Source organism: Vicia villosa, linkage group LG1 (genome assembly GCF_029867415.1).
Source record: "Vicia villosa cultivar HV-30 ecotype Madison, WI linkage group LG1, Vvil1.0, whole genome shotgun sequence".
NCBI lineage: Eukaryota > Viridiplantae > Streptophyta > Magnoliopsida > Fabales > Fabaceae > Vicia > Vicia villosa.
Window position 1 is genome coordinate 60,990,169 of NC_081180.1, and position 18,251 is coordinate 61,008,419.

An 18,251-nucleotide genomic window follows, 5' to 3' on the forward strand; every position below is an offset into this window, starting at 1 on the left:
ATCTGATATGGTTAGAGTCGGAGGTTGCCTCGGAGGTAGACCCTGAAACAAAGGCAAAGGCAAAATAATAGACGTGAGTGTATGCGGTGTTTAAAAAGTAACCCTAATTTAAAAGGAAATAAAATAGACTTTGAAAAATAAATAACAGTGAAAAGGAATACTTAGCTTCGTATTTTGATCGGGCGCGTTGTCGGGAGATCTTTGAAGAATAACCCTGAAAAAAGGCACGGAAAACAAATATCTCAGTGTATGGGAATGTTCATAGTAAACCCTGATTAGGGCGAAAATTGAATTAACGTAACACAATCGATTTAATTAATTATTGGTCTCTCGACCTAATTAATTAAATCGGAATCAGAATATCGAGAGTAAAAATAATTTTTATGAATTTTTATGGATTTTTTATGAATTTTATAGAATATTTGAAATTATGGTATAAGTTATTTAATTACAATTACTAAATAAAAATATTAATATAAAAAGAAAAAGTGACATAAATAAAATAAAATAATAGTTATTTATTTGTTATGAAAGGATTTTTAGAAAAAAAACAAAATGAAATAAACCATATATATATATATATATATTTATAAACGAAATTGATTATATAATTATAAACAAAAAAAAATTTAAAAATCTTAGCTTATAATCATATGTGGACGCGCGCATGGTTCACCATACACCTGCAGGTCCAAAGCCCTTAGATCCAAGTGATAACTGATCAGATGGCTGCTGTGATGAGTGCACACGGTACGTATGACGCTGCAATGCACCGGATCCAAGGGAAATTTGAACAAGGAACGCGCGCGCAGCCTGTTTGGAAGGAACCAATCACGTGACGACAACGCGTCATCTTCTCCAATGAATTTCTGGGCCACACTTTTTACAGCGCTCTTCTTGGAAAGCTATGAAAAGTCTTGGTCTATTACACCTGTTAAACGCTCATAACACACATATATGCATAAAAATTCAAGATGAGGCCATGGATTGACTCGATTTATCATCACGAACTCAACCACGGCCTTAATTTAGTCTAATTTTGGCTATACCGTAAACCCCTAATTTGGAGGTTCGAGATCCATCCATGGTGGATTAGCGTTCCTGCATCCAAACTCAACAAAACTTTCCAGAAACACTCCCCATACTCATGTAAACACAAATATGCAATCTAAAATCATGGAATATGCGTGTGATATGCAAATCGAATGAAAATTAGTAATGACAAACCGTGAGCTTTTAGTGACTATTCAGGATGCCTCAAAGCGTGGTAGTGATTGGAAACGCTTCCTTGATGCTTCAGGAACCTATTGGGATCAGCAAAACACCTTGAATTAACCTGTAGACCGAATTTGATTTTGAGATTTTTACTCTTCTTTGAAACTCGGTTTAGGGGTTCTTTGAGGCAGATTTTCGTGAACCCTTGCCTTTAGTTTGTTTGGGTACTTATAGGGACTGATTTAGGGCTACTATCTTTGAGGAAAATCCAATTGAATCATAGATTGCCATTAGAGAAAATATGATTGGAATATGTTTCTTAATTTGTCCAAAATTGAATCAATTTTCTCTAATTTTAATGTGCACGAAATTATATTGGTTTTGAGATATTATTGGTGATTAAATTGGTTCCAAATCATATCTTTTACCAAATATTTGATTTTCCTTTAATTTATATGATTTTAATTCTTTTTTAATTGAAATAAAAATCAAAATAAATCAAACAAATCAAATATTTTTGTGGCCTTGATATTGAAGCTTCTAGATATCTTGGGGTGCAAGATTGAATCAAAGAAGATTGGGTCTTTTTGCAAAAAGATTCATTTTGGAGCCCTTTTCTTCACATTTTCCCCTCAAAAATAGTCCAACTTTGACAAGGCCTATCTCTTTCAATTTTTGAGGTATGGAAGTGTTCTAGGACTTTTTAGAAACCTTAAAGAGTCCTCTAACCAGTGTCTTTGGTCTCACATCAAAATGATATTCCATACTCATTTTATGTCCTTTTGAAAAAAGTGTCTTTTTGTTGATTTTTGAGAAGGACCTATAATGTTTTGGTCCATATCTCTCAAATGAAGCATTTTTAGACTTGGCATGTGAGAGACAAAATTGTACAGAATTAAATTTCCTTCAACATGAGCTTTGGATGGGAAATTTCTGATGTTCCATGTGAGAGTTATGGCTGGTCAAAGTTTAGTTGACTTTTTCTATACAAAACCCTGATTTAGAAACTTTTTGATTTGTTGATTTTTTATCTTTCCTTGATGAACCATGATCAATTCTTGATCAAATGATGAATGATACTTCAATATGAGGATCTTGACAAAAAATCAGGAGTTTTGACTTTACTTTGACCACAGTTGACTTTATAGGTTACCCAGTCGACTGTTGATCTTCTGAACTTTTGAATGACCAGAACTTTGAGATAGGCTTTGATACTTGTTATAGAGATAGTGTGAAGTGTATTTAGCCATATGAGATGCTTTGGAGTCATTGATTCGCTGATTTTCCTTTGAATAAGTCAAACCCTAGTTTCAGAGCCTTGTATAGGAGAGTGTGTCTAGGAGCCTTGTGTATTGATTTGAACTTGTACAAGAGAAATAGTATGGGCAAATTTTGGGGTATGACAGCTGCCCCTGTTCAATTATCTTAAACCTGAAGATGTAGAGTGGTTTGCGCGCCAGTCGGTATCTGAAGGTGGAAGATGATTGAACATAAGAATACCAAGAAATTTGCCCTATTTGAAGTAGGGACTTTTGTCGGAGATGGGCTTGTGGATGCCATCCGGTAGTTGAGGTTTGAGAAATGTCGTTTGCGCGTTGATCGTGTCATTACCGTTCGTAGTAAATGAATTAGATCTTTTGGAGAGATAATCGTGTCTACATCGTTCGTGATGATAGAATTAGACTCTCTTGTCGTGTCAGCACCGTTCGTAGTAACTGAATTAGACCGTGGACGTCAGTGATCGTGTCTACACCGTTCGTGATGATAGAATTAGATCTCTGAGAGTTGACCGTGTCAGTACCATTCGTAGTAACCGAATTAGATCTTTTGTCGTGTCAGTACTGTTCGTAGTAGCTGAATTAGACTTTGAAAGTGATCGTGTCATTACCGTTCGTGGTAGATGAATTAGACCTTGGAGCATTGACCGTGTCAGTACCATTCGTAGTAGCTGAATTAGATCTTAGAAATGATCGTGTCAGTACCGTTCGTGGTGACCGAATTAGATCTTGGAAGTGATCGTGTCATTACCGTTCGTGGTAGATGAATTAGATCTTCGAGCGTTGATCGTGTCATTACCGTTCGTGGTAGATGAATTAGACCTTGGAAATGATCGTGTCATTACCGTTCGTGGTAGATGAATTAGACCTTAGAAAGTTGGAGTTTTCGTTCGTTTGTCTGTACCTGTATTCTGCAGAAGGTAAGATTAAATTTATGCAATGTCATGATGCATGGATTACATAATGAGTCTCTCAAAATAAATGAGAAGCTTCGTATGTTATGTATGGATTTTTATGAGGTAATGTATGCAAGGTATGAATGTGAATATGATTCATGTTGTCTTGATTGAGAAAATGAATCTCCGTGTCTTTATGATTTTGATGTCTGATCTTGTTTTGAAGATGCTCAGCTGGGGATTTATGATTTCTGCTTGGGGACAATCAGTAACTTGATGCACCCTGATTGGGAACAAAAATATTAGTAAACCATGTTGGAGAAGAGCGAAGTGTTGAAGAAACCGGTTGTGTTGAAGATGTAAACTCTATTGGGGAGCCATATCTTTGTCGGGACGAGAGCATTTGAAGATATCTTCTTAATGATTGCTCTGTGGGGATATGATTTTGTGAACCCGACTCTGTGGGGGAGACATGGGTGTCTTGAAAGTTGCCCCCAGTATTATAGTAACTACCATTTGATTTAGGACACACCACTAAGTATTGATCAAGAGGTCAAACTGGGCTTGCATAGATTTGCCCCAGTTAGTAGGAACTTTGGAAAGATTTGCCTCGCGAGGGCTTTATGAGATGTACACTATGGGCGATATGCCCCCAGTAATCGTAGGCTCAAGACAGTGTCCCATGTTGATTGGGGAGTAGCTTTAGATATGCTTGGATGCATGCCCCTGATTGTTCGAGCATCTATGAGAGATTCTTAGAATCTTGACTTGATTGCCCCAGATTGTTTGGGCAAAGCATGCCATGCCCCTTGTATACGTACGAGACATTGCTTTCTTGGAGTAATTTTGTCTGTCGGGATAATTTTCAATCATTAGTTGTACTCTGTGCAAATTCTTTCTGTTGCTAACATTCGAAATTATGTAGCAGAATATGCTTAATAATGAATTCATGAGATGCAATGCATACATTTGTCTTGAGTTTTTGAAAAAAACCATTAAAACAAGAGATGTTAAAGCGTGATGTTTGTAAAAACATGCTATTTTTTGTAGAAACGAGATATCGACTCAGCATTTTTAGTAAACCTTAAGGAGTTGGGATACCTTTTTGGTGACAGTATGCTTTCGAACTAACCATGCTTCAGTTAGGACTTTCAAGGGTTGTAACGTGGCTTGGTTCACGGTTTTAAGAAATAAAAGATAAAGGCTCAAAGTTTATTTATACCCATCCCCTTCTTCGTGATGTTCTTCAGTCCTAAGCTCAGTTAATTCAACTTATGCATTCAGGTTCCAAGAGACTTTTGGATTTGCACCTTTGATAATGATGATGGTTCATAAGCAGAGAGAACTTTTGAGATGGCAGTCACTTCTTCCTTGTGGTAGTCGCAACTTTGAGTTGTTCAAGAATTTATTGACTTCTTTTTTCATTTTTTTTATTTTGATATCCCTAACTTTTGCCTGAACTGTCTATTTTGAGCTTACAGTCAGCGGGATGCCTTAATTTTTTGCCTAAGTCTTCTTTTTGATTTTTGACTTAGCAGGCTTTTCTTTGTATATATGTTTTTTCATTTTTTTTTTCTTTTTTGAAAGATATTGTCTGCCTTGCTTTAATGATTGATGAACCATCATTGACTTTTGATTAACATCTCCAACACTTCTTTGATGTGTGCGGATGAATGCTTGTGATTGAAACCCTTGTTGAAAGGCGTACTGAATGATTCTCTTAAAATAGAATGCACAGCCAAATCAACTGAGAACTATCCTGCCCCAGGTTATGATCAAGGGTTTTAATTAGTACAAGAAATAAACTTCTACTTCTTAGGCTCAAAAGGGGTTGACGAGGGATTAACATCCTTATATCTCCACTGTTTAGGAATTGAAACAATGCCTGTACATCGTCAGCATAGTCCGTTCAAAAGCATATTGTATGAGTCTGCGGTATCGTTTTCGTCATCCTCCCTCAAAAGGCTTACAGCTTAGCAGAAGTTGAGTATCACAAAAACATATGCAGAATAAAGACATAATTTAAAATGAGTGGTAGCGAAATAATTAATTCAAGACAAACATATGCAATGCACTAATGATTATTATTAAGACAAATAATGTCTATCATAAGTCGAATGTTTAAACAAACAGATAGAAATTGCAAATGAAAGTAAAGCTAATGATTTAAAGTTCATCCACTCTGACATTAATCAGTCTTGTCGTGATCGTGCATGGGAGCAGCGATCACTATAGGAGTCTTGGGATGAGGGAATTCAATTTCACCAGCATCGATCATATCTTGGATCTTGTTCTTTAATGGCCAACAATCATTCGTATCATGCCCAGGGCTATTGGAGTGATACGCGCACCTCGCATTGGGTTTATAGCTAGGAGCGGAAGTGTTGGGCTTCACAGGAGGATCCCTTAAAGTAATTAGCCCTTTCTTCAGCAATTGTTGCAATGCTTCGGCCAGAGTCATGTTGATCTTTGTGAATTGACGCTTAGGTGCAACTACCTTGCGTCTTTGTTGTGGAACTGGTGTAGTGATCAGAACTGTCCCCACAGATTGGTTGGGTTCATTGCGACCTTTCCGATTGTACCCAGCATTAGCCATGTGAGGTTCCTCAGGTGAGTGGAAGTCAATGGTCTTGTCATCAATGAGGTCTTGGATCTTGTGTTTCAACGGTCCACAATCCTCTGTATCATGACCAGGACTATTTGAATGGTAAGCACATCTCGCATGATACTTATACCCAGGAGCGGGGTTAGTAGGAAGTGAATATGGAGGCAATAGAGTTATCAAGTTCTGATTGAGCAGTTGTTGCAGAGCTTGAGACAGCGGCATGGGTAACGGAGTGAATGACCGCTTAGGCTTGGACTTCCATTTATCTTGCACACCTTGTCCCCTTTGTTGGTCCTTCTCCTTCTCGGACAGAAGTGCCTTTAATTCTTCTTGCCCCTTGGCCAAGTGAAAGATTATTTTCTGGAACTGGTTGTTCTGAGCTTGGAGATTCTTCACAGATTGTTCGAGATTCATCTTTGTTACTGAAATAAACAGCACAAAGATGAGGCATTTGATTTTATGAAACCTGCGATGCGATGTTTATGAATGATATGATTATGCACATGCAATGTTCTCAAGGAGTTAAAGGCTTTTTAACACATTTAAAAGAAAAGAAAATAGAAGCAAAATAAATTAAAAATAAAAACCAATGTATTGTTTATTATTTTGAAGTTACATCAAGGAAATACTATATAATAAATATAAAATAAAGAAGTCAATCTTCAAGTCGACGCTTTCTCTTCAATCCTCTGATTTCCTCTTTATGGGCTTTGACCATCTCGTTCTTTTCTTGAATAAGCCTATCAATCTCTAACTCCCATGATTGTATTTGTTCAGGAGAGATAAAATCTTCAATCTTCCACTTGCGAGAGAAATAGTCAAGCATACTATCTCGTTCTTTAGCATTAGCCACTAATACTGCTTTTTCTGCTTCAACCTTTTGTAGACGCTTCTCAAGATCAGCCTTTTCTTGTCTTAAATGAGCAACGGTGGCAGCAAGGTCTTCGTTTGGAGCGGGTACATAAGGCTCCAATTCTACGTGAACTTCGGGAGGAGTGATCCTTGGAACAACGGGTGTGTCAGATGGATGTGGTATGCCAAACTCGACGACTCGGTCATAAATCCATTTAAAGTAAAGATCTGAAGGAGTATCGATCCTCATTCCCAATTCTCTTGCACCCACTTTTTTTACTTCATACCAAGCTTTAATGAAGCGATTCTTCTTTTCAGTTGTATCTGAACCATAGTCAAAATTTTCCGCACTAAGATATATGGAGCGGGGCTTATCTTTCAAAGCAAAACCAAACTGATGCCGAGCAAGTATAGGGTTATAGGTAATTCCTCCATGGATGCCAAGAAGAGGCACATTAGGGAACTCTCCACAGCGGTCATATAACTGAACTCCTTCGAATTTCTTTGGATACCAAATGATGTCGTCGTATGAAAGCTCCATAATCCTTTGAATCCAAGTCAAACCTTCTTCATTCTTTATTGAGGATCGGGGTAAGTGAGAAATAAACCACCTATGTAAGAGAGGGATACACCCTAGAACACAACCTCGTCTCTTTGTCACTCTAGCGTTGATGGAATGCAATAAATCACCAAGTAGAGTAGGAACAGGATTCTTGCTAAGGAAGATTTTGATAGCAGCCCTATCAACAACTTTGTCGCAGCGGTGAAAAAGAACTTGTCCATATATTAACAGGGTTAGAACACTTTCCAAGGCGTCCATGCTTAAAGCTTTAGCAAGGATCTTAGCTTTCTCGATCAAGAAATCCACAGGTATCCCAGAGAAGTCTCTTTTGTTAATCCAAACTTTGTTAATTTCTGATCTTGGTAGGTGTAGAGCAGCAGCAATGTCTTCCAACTTAGGACCTCCTTCCTCACCAGACTTTGTTAATTTCTGATTTTGGAATGGAGAACGCACATGTAACATACCAAAGGATGATGAAAAATGTCTTTCGAGAAGAGATAGGTGATACACTGGAGGTATACATGGACAACATGATTGTGAATTCTAGTCAAGAAGGTTCCCATGATCAACACCTTTAGCAAGTGAAATTCTCTGGTACAGTGGCAGATACAACATGTTGATATTGATGTTCCAACATTAGAACATGACATTAAGATAAATGTTTTGATATCTGATCTTGATACAAAATAATAGCATTCATCTGAAACTTTTGCACGTAGATAAATCACAGAGTGACAACCAACATAACTTACAAGTTGAGATTGATGTCTCAACACAAATAACTATGCTAGGCCAAATGTCTTAAGATCATTTATTGGCAGATCATATATTTATCAACCACAAACATATGCAAAAAACAAATACAGAATGGTAAATTCTCTGGTACAGTGGCAGATACAACATGTTGATACTGATGTTCCAACATCAGAACATGACATCAAGATAGATGTTATGATATCTGATTCTGATACAGAATAATATCATTCATCTGAAAATTTTACACGTAGATAAATCACAAAGTGACAACAAGCACAACTTACAAGTTGAGATTGATGTCTCAACACAAACAACTATGTTAGGATAAATGTCTTAACATCATATGCTAACAGATCACATATTTACCAACCAGAAACATAGGCAGAAAACAAATGCAGATTGGTAAATAACACAGAGGATTATTAACCCAGTTCAGTGCAAACAACACCTGATTTGGGGGCTACCAAGCCAGGAAGGAAGTCCACTATCAACAGTATTAGTTCAAATCTAAACTCCCCCATTTACAACTTATCGCCTAATCACTATCCAACGCTACTTCTGCCTTGAAGTCGTCATCTAGAGCTGAGAATTCACCATCCCACTTCCAAACACCGCAGTGATAAAATAGTCACACCCCCTGCCACTAGGGATGTAAATGGATATCCTTGGGGACGGATAATATGATATCCGTGTCCGCCCCATATCCATGTGGGTATCTCCTAAGCGGGTAATCCATGGGTTTTAAGATATCCGCGGATATTTACAGATATCCATGGATAACATTTTTTCTACAATTATTTTTTAAAAAAACTATTTTCAATTTCTTTTAGAGGCAAAAAAAAAATATTATCACATAGCATTCATATAATAATTCACTCTCAATTGAACAACAAAATTTCATCATATTAATATTTGTCTTTTTCACCAAAACACAATAACTTCCCTACACAATATCCATAATTTTTAACCAAAACAATATTCATCACAACATATGATAATTGTTCCAATCAAAACATAAAGTAGTAATCAAATAGTTTTCATCAATCATAATAAAATTCCATATTATGCATTCCTTTCTTCAACAATCCCACTTTGATTTTCTAGCTCCTGAAATAAAAGCATAAAAATGTTAAAATAAAAATCTAAATAATCAACAAAATAATGATATTTAAAATGAAATCTCAAGGTCAACATCCATATCTTCCAATACTGAATTAATTTCAATGACCTCAGCTTTTGATTTTGTATAACCTGAAAAAAGAAAAAGAATAAGTCAAATACTAAGTGGTTATACTTTTTTTAAGAAGCAAGGAATTGTCATAATTTAACACTAACTTACAGTATCGCAGCAATGTTAACATTGTCACTAACTATGCTAGGCATAAAAGGTAAAGTAGTACAAGGAATTGATCCAGAATTTAAAACTAAATTGTAGTAAATTATAAAAGTTAGTACAAGGATTGCATCACCAATGTTCCAACCAAAACAAGTTTTACTCCAAAACAATGTTACAACCAAAATAAGTTTTACTTCAAAAACAAACTAACTTGTTATAATTAATCATTGTAAAAAAAACTTGTTAATAATTTAATTAACTTTCACATTAGTCCATAGTCAATCTTGAACACACATCAATGCCTCCAAAGTATCTGAACGCAATCTACTATGATGAGGAGTAAGAATTCGACCACTTGTGCTAAAAGAAGACTCTGAAGCAACCGTTGAAATAGGAATTGCTAAGAAATCTCTTGCAATCATTTGCAAGATTGGATATTTTAATCCATTAGCCTTCCACCAACCTAATATATCAAAATTTTCATCATCCGACAACACTTTCTCCTCTATATATCCATCAAATTCGGACTTACTAGATGTGACACTTTTTTTTGCACTAATATGTTTTGCAAAATTAAACCTCCAAGCTTCTTTTTTGCCAACAACAATTGCATCAGATACATTTTGAGTTTGATTTGAGGATGAAGAAACATTCTCCTTCTCTTTGAATTTCAAATCATACTCAATTACCATATTTTGAAAAAAAGATTTTATCTTCTCAATTTCATTCACAGCTTCATCTCCATAAATTATAGGGAAAAAGTAATCTAACAAATCAACTTTGTACCTTGGATCTAACACAATTCCTATTGCCATCACTCCATTGACTACCTTCAAATATATGTCAAACTTAGAAAGCATACTAGAAGCCATATCTTTAATGACACAATCACTAGAACCAAGCCATTCATCCAAAGCTAGTTTTATTTCACATACTTTAGGAAAATAAACATTTGCAGTTGGATACTTTGTACCAGAAACTAATTGTGTAACATCATAAAAAACCTCTAACCTTTCACAAATTTCTTTTGCTTTCATCCATTCATTTTCACTAGGCAAGGTTTTATATTGAGTATCTCGTTTTTCCAATAGACCAAACACATCTTTATATTGTATGGAAACATTAAGCATTAAGAATGTAGAATTCCATCGAGTCCTGCAATCTTGAACCAACTTTTTATCATAAGAGATGTTCAATTGACCACATGTCTCGATGAATTTCTCCTCTCTTTTTCGGTGTTGCTGTCCAATAGACAACACTTTCTCTAATATTTTCAATGGCACCCGAGATTATGGACAAGCCCTCTTTCACAATTAAATTCAATATATGTGCAGAACAGCGCATGTGAAACAATTTACCACCCAATATCAATGACCTAGGTGTAATCTTTTTTAAAATGCGTTCAATCATAGCATCCTTCGTAGAGCAATTATCAAGGGTCAATGTGGACAACTTTGTATCTAGATTCCAATCCATCAAACATTGACTCAAGGTATCAGCTAGAGTTTTGCTAGTATGAGGAGCAGGCACATAAATGAACCTACCATAAATTAAAATTTCAATAATAATATTACTAACACTATACAAAAAATAATAAGAATACCAAAATAATTTATTGTTATTACCTTACAAGTCGACTTTGAAGGGTCCACAAATCATCAATAAAGTGAGTTGTAACTGTCATATAGCCTTTGTTTTGGTTACTTGAAGTCCACATATCACTAGTAATTGCAATATGACTTTGATTCTTTGATAACAACTTCATTGTATTTCTTTCTCTTCATTATAAATTTTCATGATGTCATTCTTGATAGTGTTACGAGAAACCACCTTAAATAAAGGTTGCAAAGAAGCACAAAATTCTTTAAAACCAATGTGTTCAACCATTGATAGAGGATACTCGTGAAGAATTATCATCTTAGAAGCGTCACGCCTTGCTATGTCTTGATTAAATGCATAAGAACCAACCATTACATTTTGACCATTAACTTGTTCGGTTTTGATAAAAGCTTTCTTTATATCTCAATTTGTTCGACGTGGACATGACTTAATGTGTGACTTTAAGTGTGAAGTTCCTTGAGTTGGAACACCCAAGAGTTTTGCACCACAGTAGTTGCAAATGGCCTTCATCTTTCCATCTATTTTTTGCCTTTTAAAATGATTCCAAACTTCAGAAGTTAGCTTTCATTTAGAACCTCCAGTCTCAACTTCACATGAAACTTGACTTTCAATTTCATTAGGAGTTGAATTAACTTCTACATTATGAACATTTGGAGCAGCTGCATTAGACTCGTGCGCGTTGGAGGGTGCCAAATTTTCTTGCACAACTTCGGTAGGAGTAATGGTTTTTTCCAAAGACATTCTAAAAAAATAAATGTTTGTTAGGAAGACATTATAAATCACAACTAATAAATTAAATTAGAGCAAGTCGTAAGTTTTTTGTTTCTTTCTTTATCTGGCAGAACAATTATGCCGCATTTGTCAGATTCCAACTTCAGTTGGCATTCTATCATTAAGTTCAAACAAGACAAATACAAAAGAGGTTCTTTGCGTATTACGTTTCATTGAAAGAGTATGAGAGTCCATGCAAATGCAAAAACATCACTATTAAATTTCAAATGAGCTTTTTGTTCTCTCTTGTTCACTATCCTTTTTTACAACTGGTTAATTAACGGATATGGATATCCACGGATATGAATATCATTAAACCCGCATCCATATCCATTAAGTAACGGGTATTTAAATATCCATTTATTTTATCCGCGGATATCCATTAAGCTACCCGTCTCATATCCGTGACGGATTTTATCCGCGGATATCCGTGGATACGGGTATTTTTGCCATCCCTACCTGCCACTAAATAAACTAAAATAGAATGATCACACTTTCAAATAAACAAGTCCCAAACTAGTGACAAGGGAAGGCTACACTTCCAATAAAATGAAATTAGTCTTGCTTCACAGGTTCAACTAAGAACAAAACTTGATCTTGCTTAAAAACTCCAATCAAGAACAACACTTAACTCATCACCTAAAGGCTTTTGAGTGACAACAAACAACTTGAAAAATAGTCAAGTGACATACAATCTATCACACAGTGTCTAAAGATACGTAGGAGACTTGGAACACAAGAGACTCTCAAAACTACAACCCTTAGACTTCCCTTAATTTGTAATTCCTCATATACTTTTCCATTAGGTTAGGATTCTCTTTAAATAGTCTTCAGGCAGTCGATGGGCTTCATAACCTTTGCCCTAATCTTTACTTAACCCATACGCTATAGACCGCACCAAATCTGCAAAGCCCCTTTTAGAATCTTGGAACAAATTTTAAGTTTCCTAATTAGTTCAAACAACCAATATTAGAAACTGTAATTCTGACGTGATTTGATTCTAAAGTTCCAGATTTAAATCTTCTTGACCTGTGAATATTATTGAGATATATCTTAAAGAAGAAGTATATTGGTAAAATAGAAGTACTTTCCATGTTATTCTCTTAGTTTTTTTTTTATAAAACAAGATAAATCAATATGATGATTTTCTTACCGTAATAGTTACATTTTGATATATTACACTTAGGTGTCTTACTAGGATGGTAGAGTTTATTAAAGGTTTTAGCTTTGTTTCCAGGTTGGTAACACGTAAATGTATCATATTCTTAGACCCGATTTACATGTTATTCAGTATATTTTTATTATATTTTCATTGTATTATGCCATGCTTTGTTTGTATTTTAGGAATTATTCAATTATGGAGTGTTTATGCGAAGAAATTAGAAAAGGAGCGAAAGAACAGCCAAAAGAGCTAAATCCTCCCATTTTGTTGATATGGCGTTTGCCGTTTGTACATGGTGTTCCTCGTTTGTAAATGGCGTTCGCCATCTGCCAAGCTGCCACGTCATTTAATGATCTCAAGGCAAAGGCATTTTCCATTGCCCTAATGGCGTCCGGCATTATCTCTCGGACAACAGTTTTGTGAAAATTGGCAGTTTGCAGTAGTTCTCCAACTACTTCTCCCTCCACTATGTTTGCACGACTTTGGCAGTTACCAGGCCTCTTAGATCTATATATAGGACTTCTTGGTCAGTTTTCGGGCGTCCAAGTTTTGCGCGGAAGGGTTGTTCATAGTTTTAGGCAGAAATCATAATTGTAGAAAGAGTAGTTTTCTCACATCGAGGAACTACTCCACCATTAGTATTTAGGCCATAATTCATGTAATCGCTTGAATCAATCTTGTCGTCATTTTATTAAAGTTATTTCCAGTTTCGTTTAATTCAAGTTTCCATTTATTTTTCCGCATTTTATTACTGCTGTCCCGTTTTACAATTGTCAAGCATGCTGTCTTTTATTACGTTTATTATGTTTAGTTTGTTTACGTTCGATACCATGTCTAGATAAATTGTATCGAGTTTGGAGTATGAGGACCATCGTCACTAACAGGACTCAGTAGAAAATTATATGTGTGAAGTTATTATTAAAAGTTGTTTTGGTTGTTTTCCATTTGTATGTTTTATTGTTTCGACACGAGAGTGAGGAGCAAACTAAAGTTCAGGCCGATAGCGCGAGAGTGTGAGGAATGAACTGGATAGTGGAAACTAGGCATCGATCCTAAAAACTGCGAGAGCGCTTTAGGCATCATTTTGAATTTTATTGACTTTCAAAATATGCTTTTTAATTGAAACGGGCGAGCGAGCACGAGCAAAATCATGTGGTTAGGAAGTGTGGTTCTAGTCATTAGCTCGCGAGTGTGAGACAGAGCCTTTATATTACTTCGACATTTCCGTGCACTTGCGGACGCATCAATATCCTAAACCAAATTTATTATATGTCCCTTTTTAATTATTTAGACTCAAGGTTCAAGTTGTCTCTCCTGTTTAGGTCCTATGATATTACTGAAATGCACTGTGTTTATAGGATACCTATTTGGGTCATGGTCATCATTTTTCGATGAAGAAGTATTTTTCATGTTATTCTAATTGTTATTTATTAAAAAACAAGATAAAACAATAATATGATCATTTTCAACACAATTATTACATTTTGGCATATTACACTTAGGATTCTTACTAGCATGATGTCATACCCCAAAATTTGCCCTCTTATATTCAATCAAAGGTTCCTCAATTGCCCAAGAGCACTCAGGGTTCTATCAGACAAAGCTCTTCCTGATCCAGGATCTCCAAAACTAGGGTTTGCATTTTATTAAAGGAGTTTGAATCTCTAAGGCCTCAAATGTACCTCAAAGTATCTCATATGTCTCAAAGCATCTCCATGTCAAAAGTCAAGCTTCAACTCCAATGATTGCTCATTCAATGGCTCAGATGATCCATAGTCGACTAGTTTGACCTAAAAAGTCAACTATTGTCAAAGTATAGTTAAAACTCCTGATTTTTGGTTAACATCAATATTATGAAGTATCATTCATAATTTGATCAAAGGTTTATCATGATTCATTAAAGAAAATCTTCAAAATCAACAAAGGGGATAGTCACTAAATTAGGGTTTTTGGTCTAAAAAGTCAACTGTACTTTGACCAGGCATAACTTTCACATGGAACATCATAAATTTCTCCCTCAAAGCGTATTTTGAAGGAAATTGGATTTTTTACAACTTTGTCAGTCACATGCCAAGGCCATAAATGCTTCATTTGGGAGATATGGTACAAAGGATTATAGGTCCATTTCAAAAGTCAACCAAAAGCAGTTTTTTGTCAAAGGGCATATCATCACGATAAAATCTCCAAATGAAAAATATGTTCCAAAGGGGCTTGTAGAGGACATCTTGAGGTTTCCAAAAAGTCCTAGAACTTGTCCATATCTTAAAAATTGAGGGATATATGCCTTGTCAAAGTTGGGCAATTTTGGAGGCAAAATGTGAAATAAAAGTGGTTCAAATTGGAGTTTCTTGCAAATGGGCCTAGCTTTTTAAGCTTTAATCTTGATCCACAATTTATCCAAGTCACCAAATTCATTTGCCACGAATTATTAGATTTTATTTGATTTTATATGGTTTTTTATTCATTTAAATGGTGATTAAAAGTCAAATAAATCAAGTGAAAATCAAATATTTGATTAGAGGCCTCATAATGATCAATTCCAATCAGCAATTACACTATATTTCAATATAATTTTCGTCCATAAGGAGATTGGAAAGAGAATGAGCAATATTGATCAAATTTGGAAAGATTAAATTCAATTTTCAATTTCATAAATCATTGATATTTGATTCAATTCTTTAACCTAATATGCTCCACTATAAGTATAGAAGTTAGGGAAATGCATTAGGCGAGAATTTTTTGGAAAAGGAGCCATATTCAAGAAGCAAAAATTCATCAAGAAGTTGAAATCGGTTTTGAAGAATTAAGGCGTTTCAAAGGGATCTGAAGCTTGCAAAACGTTCCTTGGATCATCCTGAAAGCTATCTGGATTGTTGCACTACACCAACACCCCCAGAATCATCTCCATATAGGCCAAGGTAAGTCTCTTTAAACTTGAACTCGATTACGATAATTCATGCATCTCCATTATTATTTTGTTTATATTGTTAATATAATTATAATTAACTTAATATATTTTACTATATTATAATTTTATTTTTGAATTAAATTAATAATAAAATTAATATTAAAATTTTATTTATTATTTGCTTCGGTTAAATTAATTGATCGCGGTGGGTAATAATCAATTATTTAATTAATTAAATAATAAATTCAAATAAAACTTATTTTGCTAAAGGGTTTTAACTGATTCTATTGGTTACGATGATTAACATATTTTTATCAATTCGTTATTTATTTTAATCAAATCTATTGATTACGAGGGGTAACGATAAATTAAGTAACTATTTTTAATTAAAATACATTTATTTGCTGTTAGTGATAATAGAATCTATCGATTAGAATTTTTAGCACTCCTTTATAAATCTGTTAATTATGGTGATCAAACCTATTGATCATTGCGATTAATAGTACAAATTAAAACCAGGGTTGTACGCCAAATCTTAAAACACTATTTCATCTTCAAACTACGGATTTTCATCACTGCGATAAGGTAATTCAAAATACCTTGTAAACCACAAAATTCAAAACTACGAGGTAATTCAAAATACCTCCAAACAATTTCATATCAATTCTAAGGCGTACAACCCTGTGCCCGAACTACGTTGACTCTGATTCTCCCTAAGGAGATACGTAGGCACTTGGTAACAAGGCGAGTCCCCTTCCCCATAAATCTCACTTTTCCCCTGTTCATTTCCTTAGCTATTAAATCTGAATATTTTTAGCCATAAAACTGTTACCTTAACTCAAAACTTTAGGAAAGGGTCAAGGGTGCCTAACACATTCCCTTGACCTGATTATAATAATCTTACCCAGATCTTTATACTGCGTAGGGTTTCCTATTCGACCTGGTAGAATAGGTGGCGACTCTAAATTTAATTTTTAGGGCAGGTTGCTACACATGACAAAATGTCTTAAATGTTATAGCATTGTTTTCAGGTTGGTATCCTAAACCAAATTTATTATATGTTTCTTTTTTATCACTTAGAATGAGGTTCAACTTGTATTTTCCTTTGTTAAATTTATCAAGTGAATTATGCAAATTATCAATTTTTTTTCTAAAACATTTCATTTTGCACACTCGATGGATGTATCAAAATTTTTAAACGAAGAAGTCGAGGACTAGTTATGGATTAAAAGATCTTGTTTTTCCTCTAAATAAATTTATTCTCTCAAATATTTTTTCAAGAGAGGATATAGTAGAGTCGATTTAGAGTTAGAAAAAACTTTGAATTTGGTTGACTCATTATTTATTTTATTTTTTTTATAGATGAGGAAGAATTTGTAATAGGTAAATTGAAGAGTTAGATCATTTACCTCGTAGTCTTTTGTGATTTGCCATGAAACATAGTTTAGGAATGAAATTGGATAGCAATAATAGAGGTTGCTAGTCTAAAATTTAAGTTCGTCCTACAAAAAATAAGACGGAGCGGGGGTGTCTTGACAGACCTTGAATCCTAAAGGCTAAAAATTACAAAATATCATGCCAAAGTATGTGCAAAAAAATAACAGGTAGTTTAAAATTGACATAAAACATATAATGCGAGTCTAAAATTTTGATTTGGTTGAAAATACAAATAAAAGAGATATGTTTGGCGAACCAAATCAGCCTTGCCTTCATAATTAGGAGTAAGACTTGAGAATTAAAAAAATCAAATAAAGTTTTTAGATTTTATACCATCACATTAAATTCAGTTAAGCATATCCCAAAATGTTATTAGATACGACTATTCTTAATTAAAATAATTATTAATATTACAAATCAATTTCCGCAACGGCAATAAAAAAAAAATTAAAATTACTTGATGTCAAAATTATTCTCTAACTAATTTATTCGATTCAGTAGGCAGGATACTTGACGGTAAAAAAAAGTACTCCCTCCGTCTCATAATAAGTGTCTCATTTGCACTTTTTTCATGTCTCAAAATAAATGTCCCTTTAGAAAATCAATGCAACATTTATTATTTTTTTCCACTACTATACCCCTATTTATTAACTTTCACGTTTTTCAACTACTCTACTACCTATAAGAAATAAGGGTAATTTAGTAAATGATATTAACTTTATCATCAAAATCAACACATCCAATCATTTTCTTAAGAACCGCGCAAAACTCAAATTGGACATTTATTATGAGACGGAGGGAGTAACTATTAAAGAATAGTTTATACATATTCATTCCCTATTTTTAACTATTGG